Source organism: Lagenorhynchus albirostris, chromosome 3 (assembly GCF_949774975.1).
Source record: "Lagenorhynchus albirostris chromosome 3, mLagAlb1.1, whole genome shotgun sequence".
Classification (NCBI taxonomy): domain Eukaryota; kingdom Metazoa; phylum Chordata; class Mammalia; order Artiodactyla; family Delphinidae; genus Lagenorhynchus; species Lagenorhynchus albirostris.
The window spans coordinates 119,590,955-119,607,600 of NC_083097.1; the positions used below are offsets into that span (position 1 = coordinate 119,590,955).

Below are 16,646 nucleotides of genomic sequence, written 5' to 3' on the forward strand. Positions count from 1 at the left end.
GAAATGAATTTTATAAATACTAAACTGTTTGTAGAAAATATTTCCATCCTCTTATCAGTTCACTCGTTCTACTACATTCTCAGCTAAGTAAAATGACAAGAAATAATGGCTTTCTTTTTAAAGGTTTTCCCCCTACCAATCTTGCAGAAGCTGTCCAATGGTTTGTAATTGGAAGACAGTAGTTTGTACATACTGCACTAGACCAGCAAGTGTCATGGCTTCATAACTTTCCAGTTATACCACATGCTTATTAGGAAATAATAATATGGGTCAAAAACCATTTAAGACTTTCAGACCAATTTTACTCCAAACAGATCAGAGAGGCCTGGGACACATCTAAAAGAGGTATTAAAGATGACCTAACAGGTCAAGTGGGTTTTGTTATGTAATTTTAGGCATAGCTGAATCCCTCACAACATTCCCATTCCCTTAATTTTGGGTGTTTTTTTTGTGGCTTTCTAAGATTTTGCACAATGACACATGTGGGTAAACACACACTTGATGCAGTGCAGTGATGATAAAAATGCTTAGCAAAATGTTGCCCTTTTATAATTTATGCTGCTTGCCTTGGTACTACATTACGTGGTGAATGAAATAAATGATATACAAATAAAATGCATATATATGTTCACATATATATAGATATACAAGTGAAATGATCCTAGACTAGGATCAATCAGAAGATTACTGTGCACTTTATAAATCCTATATCCCAAACAAATAATATTTATGAAAAACTTTTTCTTACTGAGATTGGTACAGCAAAAATTTATTATTGTGAACTTAAAATTTCACTTAATAGCATGAATTGATTATCATGGACATATCTTCTTGGTTTATAGAGGAATGCCATGAAGTCTGTTCCCCTTCTGTAATTGTAATTTATCATGTTCTCAATTAGAGGAAAAACATTTTCATTCATATTGCTGAAAATCTCAACATCTTCTATAACGTGTCCTTTTTTACGTGCCGGGTTAATTTTTCAGTCACAAAATATTGTTAATATCTAAATATGACAGAATACTCCTATAATGGCCACAGCTATCATGTTACCAGCAATTCTCAGAAGAAATATTTGAAGCATTTAGAAGGCTTTATCAGTATATAAATAACCAACCCTGAGCCCCCAAATTCAAATTTATTAAATCTGCTATTTTCTCGACAGCCCGAGAATTTCCCAGGGGATTCTAATTTGGTGATTAGCTACTTTTTACTCATCACAGTCTTTGCACCAGTTAGAAGTGACAGAACATATAATTTATATGTTACATTCTTGGGGCACACAATCAAAATAATTTGTTTGGTGCCCCTGTCATTACTAAATTCTAGTTTAATTCAAATTAAGATAAATGTCCCGACTTCACTTTTTTTTGTAAACTGCCATGGATACTTTTTAGAGATAACGGCCAATTTCTTAGTATTGTTTACATCATCAAATATCCTAATTTTTAGCCCATTATTACAATTCAAAATAAGTAAAGCATTATTGTATGAAATGGCAAATGCTAATCCCAGTTCTGACCTGCTTTTTTTATTTTTCAAGAGGAAAGGAGTTTCACATTATTTGAGTTCCGTAAACTTTGGTAACAACAGAGATGTTCAAACCTAACCCTTCTAGATTTTATTCTTTCTGAAATGTTGACAGAACCATAGGGCTTATTTATTAACTCGAGTTTCATGAATGAGCTTTAGCTAGTTCCAAGAATTTCCTCATTGGTAAAATGATAAGCCACTGTATGTATCTGTGTCTCGTGAAGTTTTTCTTTGGGAGCAGGTCAGTTACTTTCATCAGATTCTCAAGAGGGTTTATGGCCCAAGAAAACTTAAAAATACTGATTCAGGGAGAATTGAAACATTCACTAAAGTACACTGTATGCTCTAAAAAAATTATTTTCATATTTTAACAATGAAAGGACATGCTATCTAAAATCAAATGTCCTTCTGTTTACAGCGTGCAGTTATATTAGTTTTAAATGCATTCAAAGAACAGACAGGAATTTAAGTGATCTTAGAAAGGGAAACATATGCCACCTCAATAAATGTCTCTTCACCAAAGAAAACTAACTGACTTGTTTTAATAATCAGGTATTATGCCATGCAGTTAAATCCTACCTGAAAGACTTTCAGGTTTGAAAGAGGTTTTAAAGTATTTAAGGGTGAAAGATACAAACTAATGTACTACTTTATTCTTAAGTGATAATGTAAGATTTTACTGTCAAAAGACACATATTTTTCTTAGATATAATGCTCTAATTTTTTTCTTACCATCTTTACTGGAATATAATTGCTTTACAATGTTGTGTTAGTTTCTGCTTTATAACAAAGTGAATCAGCTATATGTATACATATATCCCCCTATCTCCTCCCTCTTGCGTCTCCCTCCCAACCCTCCCTATCCCACCCCTCTAGGTGGACACAAAGCACCAAGCTGATCTCCCTGTGCTATGCAGCTGCTTCCCACTAGCTAGCTATTTTGCACCTGGTAGTATATATATGTCAGTGCTACTCTCCCACTTCGTCCCAGCTTACCCTTACCCCTGCGCATGTCCTCAAGTCCATTCTCTAGGTCTATGTCTTTATTCCTGTCCTGCCCCTAGGTTCATCAGAACCTTTTTTTTTTTTTAGATTCCATATATATGTGTTAGCATATGGTATTTGTTTCTCTGACTTACTTCACTACGCATGACAGACTCTAGGTCCATCCACCTCACTACATATAACTCAGTTTCATTTCTTTTTATGGCTGAGTAATATTCCATTGTATATATGTGCCACATCTTTTTTATCCATTCATCTGTCAACGGACACCTAGGTTGCTTCCATGTCCTGGCTATTGTAAACAGTGCTGCAATGAACACTGTGGTACGTGACTCTTTTTGAATTATGGTTTTCTCAGGGTATATGCCCAGTAGTGGGATTGCTGGGTCATATGGTAGTTCTATTTTTAGTTTTTTAAGGAACCCCCATAGTGTTTACAGTGGCTGTATCAATTTACATTCCGAACAACAGTGCAAGAGGGTTCCCTTTTCTCCACACCGTCTCCAGCATTTACTGTTTGTAGACTTTTTGATGATGGCCATGTTGACTGGTGTGAGGTGGTACCTCATTATAGGTTTTTTTTTTTTTTTTTTTGGCAGTATGTGGGCTTCTCACTGTTGTGGCCTTTCCCGTTGTGGAGCACAGGCTCCGGACGCGCAGGCTCAGTGGCCATGGCTCATGGGCCTAACGGCTCCGCAGCATGTGGGATCTTCCCGGACTGGGGCATGAACCCGTGTCCCCTGCATCGGCAGGCAGACTCTCAACCACTGTGCCACCAGAGAAGCCCTTTTTTTTTTTTTTTGCGGTACACAGGCCTCTCACTGTTGTGGTCTCTCCCGTTGTGGTGCACAGGCTCCGGATGCACAGGCTCAGCGGCCATGGCTCACGGGCCCAGCTGCTCCGCAGCATGTGGGATCCTCCTGGACCGGGGCACGAACCGATGTCCCCTGCATTGGCAGGCAGACTCTCAACCACTGCGCCACCAGGGAAGCCTCTCATTATAGTTTTGATTTGCATTTCTCTAATGATTAGTGATGTTGAGCATCCTTTTATGTGTTTGTGAAAATCTGTACATATTCTTGGGAGAAATGTCTATTTAGATCTTCTGCCCATTTTTGGATTGGGTTGTTTGCTTTTTTGATATTGAGCTCCATGAGCTGCTTGTATATTTTGGAGATTAATCCTTTGTCAGTTGCTTCATTTGCAGATATTTTCTCCCCTTCTCAGGGTTGTCTTTTGATCTTTTTTATGGTTTCCTTTGCTGTGTAAAAGCTCTGAAGTTTCATTAGGTCCCATTTCTTTATTGTTCTTTTTATTTCCATTTCTCTAGGAGGTGGGTTAAAAAGGATCTTGCTGTGATTTATGTCAAAGAGTGTTCTGCGAATGTTTTCTTCTAAGAGTTCTATGGTGTCTGGCCTTACATTTAGGTCTTTAATCCATTTTGAGTTTATTTTTGTGTTTGGTGGTAGGGAGTGTTCTAATTTCATTCTTTTACATGTAGTTGTCCGGTTTTCCCAACACCACTTACTGAAGAGGCTGTCTTTTCTCCACTGTATATTCTTGCCTCCTTTATCAAAGATTAGGTGGCCATATGTGTGTGGGTTTATCTCTGGGCTTTCTATCCTGTTTCATTGATCTTTATTTCTGTTTTTGTGCCAGTACCATACTGTCTTGATTACTGTAGCTTTGTAGTATAGTCTGAAGTCAGGGAGCCTGATTCCTCCAGCCCCGTTTTTGTTTCTCAAGATTGCTTTGGCTATTCGGGGTCTTTTGTGTTTCCATACAAATTGTGAAATTTTTTGTTCTAGATCTGTGAAAAATGCCATTTGTAGTTTGATAGGGATTGCACTGAATCTGTAGATTGCTTTGGGTAGTATGGTCATTTTCACAATGTTGATTCTTACAATCCAATAACATAGTAAATCTCTCTATCTGTTTCTATCATCTTTAATTTCTTTCATTAGTGTCTTATAGTTTTCTGCATACAGGTCTTTTGTCTCCTTAGGTAGGAGGTAGGTATGTTATTCTTTTTGTTGCAGTGGTAAATGGGAGTCTTAATTTCTCTTTCAGATTTTTCATCATTAGTGTAGGGGAATGCAAGAGATTTCTTTGCATTAATTTTGTATCCTGCTACTTTACCAAATTCAATGATTAGCTCTAATAGTTTTCTGGTAGCATCTTTAGGATTCTCTATGTATAGTTTCATGTCATCTGCAAACACTGAGAGTTTTACTTCTTCTTTTCCAAATTGGATTCCTTTTATTTCTTTTTCTTTTCTGATTGCTGTGACTAAAACTTCCAAAACTATGTTGAATAATAGTGGTGAGAGTGGACATCCTTGTCATCTTCCTGATCTTAGAGGAAATGGTTTCACCTTTTCACCATTGAAAACGATGTTGGCTGTGGGTTTGTCATATATGGCCTTTATTATGTTGAGGAAAGTTCCCCCTATGCCTACTTTCTGGAGATATTTTATTGTAAAAGGGTGTTGTATTTTTTCAAAAGCTTTTTCTGCATCTGTTGAGATGATCATATGGTTTTTATCCTTCAATTTGTTAATATGGTGTATCACATTGATTGATTTGCATATATTGAAGAATCCTTGCATTCCTGGGACAAACCCCACTTTATCATGGTGTATGATCCTTTTAATGTGCTGCTGGATTCTGTTTGCTAGTATTTTGTTGAAGATTTTTGCATCTATGTTCATCAGTGATATTGGTCGGTAGTTTTGTTTGTGACATCTTTGTCTGGTTTTGGTATCAAGGTGCTGGTGGTCTCATAGAATGAATTTGGGAGTGTTCCTCCCTCTGCTATATCATGGAAGAGTTTGAGAAGGATAGGTGTTAGCTCTTCTCTAAATGTTTGACAGAATTTGCCTATGAAGCCATCTGGTCCTGGGCTTTTGCTTGTTGGAAGATTTTTAATCACAGTTTCAATTTCAGTGCTTGTGATTGGTCTGTTCATATTTTCTATTTCTTCCTGATTCAGTCTTGGCAGGTTGTGCCTTTCTAAGAATTTGTCCCTTTCTTCCAGGTTGTCCATTTTATTGGCATAAGTTGCTTGTAGTAATCTCTCATGATCTTTTGTATTTCTGCAGTGTCAGTTGTTACTTCTCCTTTTTCATTTCTAATTCTATTGATTTGAGTCTTCTCCTTTTTTCTCTTGATGAGTCTTGCTAATGGTTTATCAATTTTGTTTATCTTCTCAAAGAACCAGCTTTTAGTTTTATTGATCTTTGCTATCGTTTCCTTCATTTCTTTTTCATTTATTTATGATCTGATTTTTATGATTTCTTTCCTTCTGCTAACTTTGGGGTTTTCTTGTTCTTCTTTCTCTAATTGCTTTAGGTGCAAGGTTAGTTTGTTTATTCGAGATGTTTCCTGTTTCTTAAGGTAGGATTGTATTGCTATAAACTTCCCTCTCAGAACTGCTTTTGCTGCATCCCATAGGTTTTGGGTCGTCGTGTCTCCATTGTCATTTGTTTCTAGGTATTTTTGGATTTCCTCTTTGATTTCTTCAGTGATCACTTCGTTATTAAGTAGTGTATTGTTTAGCCTCCATGTGTTTGTATTTTTGACAGAACTTATCCTGTAACTGATATCTAGTCTCATAGCATTGTGGTCGGAAAAGATACTTGATACAATTTCAGTTTTCTTAAATTTAACAAGGCTTGATTTGTGACCCAAGATATGATCTATCCTGGAGAATGTTCCATGAGCACTTGAGAAAAATGTGTATTCTGTTGTTTTTGGATGGAATGTCCTATAAATATCAATTAAGTCCATCTTCTTTAATGTGTCATGTAAAGCTTGTGTTTCCTTATGTATTTTCATCTTGGATGATCTATCCCTTGGTGAAGTGGGGTGTTAAAGTCCCCTACTATTATTGGGTCACTGTCGATTTCCCCTTTTATGGCTGTTAGTATTTGCCTTATGTATTGAGGTGCTCGTATGTTTGGTGCATAAATATTTACAATTGTTATAACTTCTTCTTGGATTGATCCCTTGATCATTATGTAGTGTCCTTCTTTGTCTCTTGTAACAGTCTTTATTTTAAAGTCTATTTTATCTGATATGAGTATGGCTGCTCCAGCTTTCTTTTAATTTCCATTTGCATGGAATATCTTTTTCCATGCTCTCACTTTCAGTCTGTATGTGTCCCTAGGTCTGAAGTGGGTGTCTTGTAGACAGCATATATACGGGTCTTGTTTTCGTAACCGTTCAGCCAGTTTATGTCTTTTGGTTGGAGCATTTAATCCATTTACATTTAAGGTAATTACTGATATGTATGTTCCTATTACCATTTTCTTAATTGTTTTGGGTTTGTTTTATAGGTCTTTTCCTTTGCTTGTGTTTCCCACCTAGAGAAGTTCCTTTAGCATTTGCTGTAAAGCTGGTTTGGTGATGCTGAATGCTCTTAACTTTTGCTTGTCTGTAAAGGTTTTAATTTTCTCCGTGGAATATGAATGAGATCCTTGCTGGGTAGAGTGTTCTTGGTTGTAGGTTTTTTCCCTTTCATCACTTTAATATGTCCTGCCAGTCCCTTCTGGCTTGCAGAGTTCCTGCTGAAAGATCAGCTGTTAACCTTATGGGGATTCCCTTGTATGCTATTTGTTGCTTTTCCCTTGCTGCTTTTAATATTTTTCTTTGTATTTAATTTTTGACAGTTCAATTAATATGTGTCTTGGCATGTTTCTCTTTCAATTTATCCTGTATGGGACTCTGCATTTCCTGGACTTGATTGACTATTTCCTTTCCCATGTTAGGCAAATTTTCAACTATAATCTCTTCAAGTATTTTCTCAGACCCTTTCTCTCTTCTTCTTCTGGGACCCCTATAATTCGAATGTTGGTGCGTTTAATGTTGTCCCCAAGGTCTCTGAGACTGTCCTCAATTCATTTCATTCTTTTTTGTTTATTCTGCTCTGCAGTAGTTATTTCCACTATTTTATCTTCCAGGTCACTTATCCGTTCTTCTGCCTCACTTATACTGTTATTGATTCCTTCTAGAGAATTTTTCATTTTTTGTGTTGTTCATCATCGTTTGTTTGCTCTTTAGTTCTTCTAGGTGCTTGTTAAACATTGCTTATTAAACATTTCTTGTATTTTCTCCATTCTGTTTCCAAGATTTTGGATCATCTGTACTATCATTACTCTGAATTCTTTTTCAGGTAGACTGCCTGTTTTCTCTTCATTTGTTTGGTCTCGTGGGTTTTCACCTTGCTCCTTCATCTGCTGCATATTTCTCTGTCTTCCCATTTTGTTTAACTTACTGTCTTTGGGGTTTCCTTTTCACAGGCTGCAGGTTCGTAGTTCCCATTGTTACTGGTGTCTGCCCCCAGTGGGTGAGTTTGGTTCAGTGGCTTGTGTAGGCTTCCTGGTGGAGGGGACTGGTGCCTGTGTTCTGGTGGGTGGGCCTGGACCTTGTCGTTCTGGTGGGCAGGGCCGTGTCTGGTGATGTGTTTTGGGGGTGTCTGCGAACCTAGTATGATTTTAGGCAGCCTCTCTGCTAATGGGTGGGGTTGTGTTCCTGTCTTGCTAGTTGTTTGGCATAGGGTGTCTAGCACTGGAGCTTGCTGGCTGCCGGGTGGAGCTGGGCCTTAGTGTTGAGATGGAGATCTCTGGGAGAGCTCTCGCCGACTAATATTACATGAGGCTGGGAGGTCTCTGGTGGTCCAATGTCCTCAACTTGCCCTCCCACCTCAGAGGCTCAGGCCTGACACCAGGCCGGAGCACCAAGACACTGTCAGCCACATGGCTCAGAAGAAAAGGGAGTAAAAAAGAAAGGAAAAAAATATTTTTTTTAATAAATAAAATAATTAAAAATTAAAAATTATTAAAATAAAAAAATATTAAAAAAAGAGCAACCAAACCAATAAAGAAATCTACTAATGATAAGAAGTGCTAAAAACTATACTACAATAAACATAAAAATCAGAAACAAATCAGATGCAGACAGCAAGCCCCAAGTCTACAGTTGCTCCCAAAGTCCACTGCCTCAATTTTGGGTTGATTCATTGTCTATTCAGGTATTCCACAGATGCCGGGTACCTCAAGTTGATTGTGGGGATTTAATCCACTGCTCCTGAGGCTGCATGGAGAGATTTCCCTTTCTCTTCTGTGTTTGCACAGCTCCTGGGGTTAAATTTTGGTTTTGGCCCCACTTCTGCGTGTAGGTTGCCCTCAGACTTCTGTTCCCACCCAGACAGGACGGCGTTAAAGCAGTGGCTGATTAGGAGGCTCTGGCTCACTCATGCCGGGGGGAGGGAGGGGTACGGTAGTTATAATTGGAATGCGGGGCGAGCCTGTGGCGGCAGAGGCCAACATGAAATCACAACAGCCTGAGGAGCGCCATGTGTTCTCCCAGAGAAGCTGTCCCTGGATCACACAACCCTGGCAGTGGCGGGCTGCACAGGCTCCGGGGGCGGGTGTGTGGAGAGTGACCTGTGCTCGCACACAGGCTTCTTGATGGCTGCAGCAGCAGCAATAGCGGTTCATGCCCATCTCTGGGGTCCGAGGTGACAGCCACGGCTCACATCTGTTTCTGTAGCTTGTTTAGGCAGTGCTCTGCCTTCTGTGGGCAGACAGGGAAGGAATCCCCTCTCCTCGCGCACCCCGACACAATGGTCTCTTGCCTCTTAGGCAGGTTCAGAGTTTTTCCTGGACTCCCTCCTGGCTAGCTGTGGTGCACTAGCCCTCTTCAGGCTGTGTTCATGCAGCCAACCCCAGTTCTTTCCCTGGGATCTGACCTCCGAAGCCTGAGCCTCAGCTCCCAGCCCCTGTGCGCCCCAGCGGGTGAGCAGACAAGCCTCTCGGGCTGGTGAGGTCAGCACTGATCCTCTGTGCAGGAATCTCTCTGCTTTGCCCTCTGCACCCCTGTTGCTATGCTCTCCTCCATGGCTCCGAAGCTTCCCCCCTCCACCACCCGCAGTCTCCGCCCATGAAGGGGCTTCCTAGTGTGTGGAAACTTTTCCTTCTTCACGGCTCCCTCCAGAGGTGCAGGTCCCGTCCCTATTCTTTTGTCTCTGTTTTTTCTTTCTTCTTTTGCCCTACCCAGGTACGTGGGGATTTTCTTGCCTTTTGGGGAGTCTGAGGTCTTCTGCCAGCGTTCAGTAGGCATTCTGTAGGAGTTGTTCCTCATGTAGATGTATTTTTGATGTATTTGTGGGGAGGAAGGTGATCTCCACGTCCTGCTCCTCTGCCATCTTGAAGGTCCCCCCTAATGCTTTAATTTTTAAAGTAAATTTTAATTTAGACAAAATGTCCTTCATCCAATTTCCAAGTAAATAAAAATCTACAAAAATCTTTTAGAAACCTTCAAATTAATATTTGATTCCACAAAACTGCTCTAACCTTAATTAAAAAAAAAAAAACTAACCACAAGCATTTCTTGAATTGTGGATACAGTATAATAGAATATTCAAGAAGACCATTAGGCCTTGACTAGTTTTTCAATAAAAAATTGTACAAAATTCAGGAGCCTCCGCTTTTCATGCAGGGATGACCCTCAGTTGGCTTAGGTGGTTAAATGATTCACCAGCTCCAAACAATTGCTTTGGGCATAATACATCTTTAGAGGAAAGGTAAGTTCTTTCCGTCTTTTCCAAGATATTTTTTGGGTTTATCTTATGTAAGTAAAAAAATAAAGTGAAAAAAAACCTCAGCTTTTTTTTTTTTTTTTTTTTTTTTTTTTTTTTGCGGTACACGGGCCTCTCACTGTTGTGGCCTCTCCCCTTGCGGAGCACAGGCTCCAGACGCGCAGGCTCAGCGGCCATGGCTCACGGGCCCAGCCGCTCTGCGGCATGTGGGATCCTCCCGGACCGAGGCATGAACCCGCGTCCCCTGCATCGGCAGGCGGACTCTCAACCACTGCGCCACCAGGGAAGCCCAAACTCAGTTTTTTGTACAACATTTTTTTCCCAAAATAGTGTTGGCCAGTAAATTAAATTCTTTGAAACTAGGTCAGAGAAGCTCCCAAACAGAATCCCAAATAGACAAGGTGAGGGCAAGCCAATTCGAAAAATTTCTTTTAATATTTAAAACTGCCTTTTCAAACTTATCATTGTTACGTGAGAGGTATTCAGACCCAGTGAAATAGTACTGATAAGTTCCATGGGATTGCTAAAGATCTTGTGAGGTACTTAAATCAGTATAGTTGTGCCTTTTTTCCCTGTTTAAAAGAAGCGGAAATGAATAAGTTAAAAGGCATTTTCCTAACCCTGACTGCAAATCACAAGCTTGAGGCTGCTTGAAGCCAGCTGGCGTGGTGCCCATTTACAGTAAGTTGTTTACTCCTTGTCGACCAATCACGCCACAAAGAATGAATGCCTACAGACAGAGTCAGACTGTCTTTTCAAGACAGAGCAATAGAGAGGTTTATAAGCTTTATTAAATTCTTAGAGGTATTACTTTTAATACTGCTCTAAAATATTATAATCCAGTTTCCATAACCTCAGCGTTTTAAAGTCAAATAATTGCCCCTCAATAGACAATCTTAAAATAATAGTTTATCAGTGGAATGAGTGGTGTCCTCTAATCATTTTAAGTACCTTTCAAGTATAACTTTTAAAGGCTACAATATCTATCTTAAAATGGATTTGAACTTAATTAGACTGAAACCTTTAAATACGCAGTGTTTAGTGTGCAGATTGAGAATAGTAAAATAAACAGAATGTCCAGAGGAGGAGTAAAAAACAGAAACAATGAACTCTCATTAACAAGAGAGACGTGGGTAAGAATAGCACGATGATTCAAACAAGTGATTCCTGGTCTGCCCTCAGAAATCATGTTTGCTACTTGGCGCTTGGGAGAGCCTCTTCCCACCCACACTGGCTAGTTTAGGGAAAACCAGGTAGTAATAAACCTTTTTCTTTTGGACCAAACTTGTCTACTATCGCTATTCCCTAAATGTCTCCCCAAGATTATCTGCTATCATTGTTATCAGCTGCCATTGAAAAGTTCAGAACCTATCTTTCACTCAGTGTGTTCAATGAATGTTAAAATGAGTGACAGAGATAAAAAGGGCATGTCTCATCAAATAATCCTAGAATCAAGTCACCAACCATTTTGAACAAACCCCAGCTCAAAGGGCCCTAGGAACCAAAAGTACTTTTAAAGGTGCATATCTGGAGCAAAAAGATGACCAAACACAGAAATGATAGATACCTTCAACAGCCTCTGTGGAAAGAGGGCGAAGCTAGTAAGACCACAGAAACATCCAAAGCTAACTACTATAAAACAGAAAGAACTATTATGTACGACTTGGCTTCTCTGGCTTCTTCTTACATGCTTCTTGAGTCAATTTTTCAGTAGGTTCTAGAGACTTACACCTTTTACTATTAGAGGACCCTAAACAAATCATTTCATGACAGACATTTTCTAGTTATCTCAGTAATTTTACCTAATTTCCAAGCCCAAATGGCAGAGTGAATCATTTTATTAAATGTAGGATTATTTAGGCCCTTGGAGCTAGTATGGGTTGTTTTTTGCCTGTTTGTTTCTCCATGTTCTAAGTCCGTTATGCCCAGTAAATTCGGAATGTTAGTTCCTGCAACCTTTGGTCCTATGATAATAATTCTTCTGCCACGTCTTTAACTTTTTTGTGTTTCTCAATTTCCATTTCTTTAAAAAAATCATGTGCAAATTCTATCAAATAACTTACTAAATTATCCTATACTACTTTCTAAAAAAAATTAGGGGTGGGGGGTTTAGTATTAATGATCATCATACTTACGTTAAATTTCTCTTTTAGGAGCCCCAAAAGAGAGAGGACATACACAGAGTACTGGGACTAGTTACAGGTCAGAGTACATGTTATTTCTAAGATCTCACTAGGGTGTGAGGTTTAAATTAGACTTCACTAGGTAAATAAAATCAAATTCTGTCTTTGTTACAACAGTTAATACCTGGAAAGGTGCTAGACTCATGGCCTTGGGAATTATATAGCTTATAAACAGGATTTCAAAATAATGAGGAGGCAAAAGTGGTACTTCCTCACTTTCTCAGTCACTTCTAAACCCAAAGGGCTAACAGTCATCAACTATTCATTAAATAGGTTGAAAGTTTTATTTTATATGGGTAATGTATTTCCTAGTACATTTTCTACAGGACAGCAAGTTGGTTTGTCAACACAATGATAAATAGCCTGGTAATAAGATTATGCATAGTACTGACAAAATTCAAATTTAATAGGTTGATAGTTAAATATAATTCTTCTATAAATATTTCCATTTTTCAGATAAATATCTAACTTTCCCTTTCAATTTTAACCAATGAAAAAAACATAAACAAAAAAGTTTTGTTTAACAAAACAACTCTATTCTGCATAAAACTGAGCATGAAAGCACGAGAAAGCTGAAACTGAAGGAAATCAAAAGATGTACATTTTACCTACTAAGTGAAAAATAATTCTATAATTAAAAAAATTTAAATGAATTCTGTAATCCTCATTTTAGAGCTGAACGAAAGAAGGGCAATGTAGGCACTACAAATAGGGTAATGAACTACAAATAGGGTAATGCCATGGGCTTGCTTTCCTCCTTTTCTTCACCTCCCCCACTATCTTTTATGTAAGTTTTTCAGAGTAGTACCTTCAAATTAGCATTTTTAACACTCGATAAAAAAGAAAATACTGTGGTAATATATTAGTTGTCCTCACTGAAAAATACATACCTTCATAATTGTAATTTAATTGTCTCTTATATTAAGGTGGTATGTATTCCTAAGTATCATCTCATCTTCCCCCAAGCCTCACCTTCCCTTAGATAGTTGTTAGACATCCAGAACTAAAGTAGTTCTGAAATTTTGGTTAATAGGTAACCAGAAAACCTGAGGTAAACAAGAAAAAACTTTAGTAGATATTTTCTTGAATATCTTTTCAAGCCAAATGAACAGTTCTTTCATCTGAAAACAGCCCAGTTAAGATGCCTTGATCTTTAGGTTATTATGTGCTGCTGAATAGGAAATTTATTTTCAGTAAAGTATGTCAGGATTTGGCTGAATGGGGCTGGGCTACAAGGAAATGAAAGTAGACATCTCTTCTCTTCGTATCCTCTCTTACCAGCAGCTCTTCCCATTCCCCACCCCAATAAACAAAACATTTATAGAATTGTTAAGTTTTGTTCTTTTTACTTCTTTAGTCATCCTTTCAAATATTTTGCTGCCATTTTCCAAAAGACATTATTATTTAACATTCAGTATACAGAGACTTCTCCATCAGAGATGTTTTTTCTTAATCATATTCAGTGAGACCCATGTTAGTTCAGCAGTGGACAGGTCACAAGAGGACATGAGAAAGGAAGAAAGGCTCTGGGACACCTGCATTAATAACAGCAAGTATTCCACACAAGTAAATGATGTAATTTTGAAGAGGGATAGCCTTAATGTCATTTTGATTATGAGTCATGAATATTGCAGCATCCTCTGAACACTTTAGCCATTACAACTGTCTAATATCTGGTACCATTAAATATTTCTGAAAGGAAGGCTACTGTGTAAATGTTACCAAAGAAGTCTGAACACAAGAACCTCGTAACTCTGCTCTTTGTCTGTAGTTTTACCTGCTTTAATCCATTTTCCTAAAACAAGAGTTTTCAAGCCCTTAGCTGCAAAATGCTTCGTTTTAAAAAGTAACCCTTATGCAGAACCCCCAACACATAAAGCAGGTAGAAGTGATATTATACCGATAAAGCATATTTTATACAAAGTCATAATACTGATCTATATGGGAAGCAATCAGATCAGTGAAGCTGTTTTGCTGAAACCAGTAAAACTGAAATTGGAATGCCAGGCTTACCATCAAACTTGTATTTGTACTTAAACAGAGTTTGGAAAGCACTGCCCTAAAACTTCACATTGTCTCCACTATCAGCCCCAAGCCTCATTTCCAAACCTCTATCAAACCTTCTTTTCCTTATAAAAATTAAGCCAGAACTTTAAGGCCCACCGAAATCTGGACTGTAGCATATCTCTCACCAATTTCTTGCAGGAACTGTCTTCTAGTCAGTATGTTTTCTCAGTGTCCCTCAATACGCCAACTTAAATTCCTTCATTCATTTACTTAACGTGTATATTCTGAGTGCCTATAATGAACCTCTAGATTTTTGCTTATTCTGCCCCTTTTTGCCTTAGAATCTTCCTCAATGATCCTCAACAAAAGCTTTCTCCTCTTATTTCCCAAAGTACTCAGTGACTTCTGCCACTCATGAATTCTGAAGTGATTGCCTTTATTAATTAATGGGCCACATGGTATATAATCAGTATTAATAGAGAAATGTACCAAAGTACACAATTGTTTCCTCGGTTTGGATTTTTAAAAATCAAGCTTTTATTTCTACTAAAGAAAATAAAACCACTTCTGAATTTCAAAATTACAGATTTGAGTTTCATATATTTTATAGGAAAAAGCATACATGAATGCATAGTTTAATTTAAGTGGTATGTGTGGTTTCAAGCTTACTCCGTTGAGTAAAAATTTAAAAGCCACAGTGATACTGTGAAAAGCTTACTAGGTTGCAGAAGAAAAGCCACATTTTTCACATACGTGATTAAAGAATAATTATCCAAGGCATTTTTTATAGCACAATATTTGATCAAAATTTTGGAATATAAAAATTTTTTTGAAATATACTAAATGCATGAGTTCTAATCTCTGCCACTAGTTGCAAACTTAGTAAAACTACTTCTAGTGTATTATATGATTTGGTTTTGAAAGATGTTTAGACTTTTAAAAATCATTTGTGATAAGTGAAAAGACACGTTTTACAATCCCTAAATCAGCACCATAATTTTTTCTATTTTCAATTAATTTCACTAAAATTACATAAAAATATAATATAACAAATGGCATTTGAAATAAATTTTAAAACCCTAGAACTCTTTCTTCAAAGAAAAGCTTCACTGGAAATAAGGTATGTAATAAAACCTGGGTAGATTTCTCTGTGTTAGACCCCATCTCCTGGAGTTACCACTATAGTTCGTGACAGTTCTTCAGAGCAGTCTGAAAAACACTACTAAATCAATCAGTTGCTCAAATACCACCATACAGATAAAGATGACACTACTACTGAAACTTTTGGATGGTGGGCAGTACCACCATAGAGTGGCTTGAAATGTTTGTCAGCTGCTATAAGAATTTTCTAGGTTTCCCAAGAAAAGCAGTTTGGTGGAAAAGGCATAAATATGTACTTTTCAAACAACTGTTAACTTCTTTACAAAAAAGCTCATTTGTTCCAAAGTTGAACTTGTGACAGTTCAGGACCACTTGTGTAGTAGCCAATATACAAGACGATAGATTGTAAAGTTAAGACCAACAGTAAAACAGTTTGCAAGCGCTCTAATGCTGGCTTTTGGCGAATATGAATACATTTTCCAAACCAAAGGGCCGTGACAGTATTTTCCATTTTTCAGAACTGGAGAGACTTCAGAGAAAAAACATTTGGGTTTTTCAAAAAGCACTTTTAATATAAGAGAGTGAAATTAGCGCTTGGTAATGACCTATATGGAAAGAATCTAAAAAAGAGTGGATATATGTATAACTGATTCACTTTGCTGTACAGCAGATACTAACACAACGTTGTAAATCAACTACACTCCAATAAAAATTTTAAAAAAGAGTGAAATTAGCAAAAATGGTGGAGTAAGGAACTCCAGATTCCACCCCCGCTAGGAGCAAAGAATAAGAAGGCACAAACGGTCAGAACCAATGTTTCTGGAACCCTCAAAGGCTTGCAGCAACCCAGACAATGCTTATTCCAACACCCACCCCACCCCCAGCCCTGCCACTGATTCTTGGTTAAGAATAGCAAACTTTGTGGTGTTTTTAACTTACCCAGTCCCATCCCCTACTCTCCAGCTTAGCAGTAGTCATGAAAATAACAGCCCACATTCCTAGTACCAGAGGTAGTAAAATGAACCTTATTTGCAAAGAATTCTAATTATTTGTTCTGACCATTCTGGTGGCTCCCTAGAAGACCACCTCAAAAAGAGTGTCTTTATTTTGCCTAACTCAGACCAGGCTCAGTGCTCAAGTGCTATATTTCAGCGGTAGGGGGCATGGTTGCAATGTGTGGCTGGGGGTGAGGGATTTGTTGGCAATGTTCATGCTAAT

General features: G+C 38.1%; 1 protein-coding gene across 9 annotated transcripts in view; it reads right to left on the bottom strand.

Moving 5' to 3' along the window:
* Positions 1-16,646, bottom strand: part of NR3C1 (nuclear receptor subfamily 3 group C member 1) — a 129,469-nt gene that overhangs the window by 62,671 nt on the left and 50,152 nt on the right. The gene's annotated exons all lie outside the window — the stretch shown is intronic.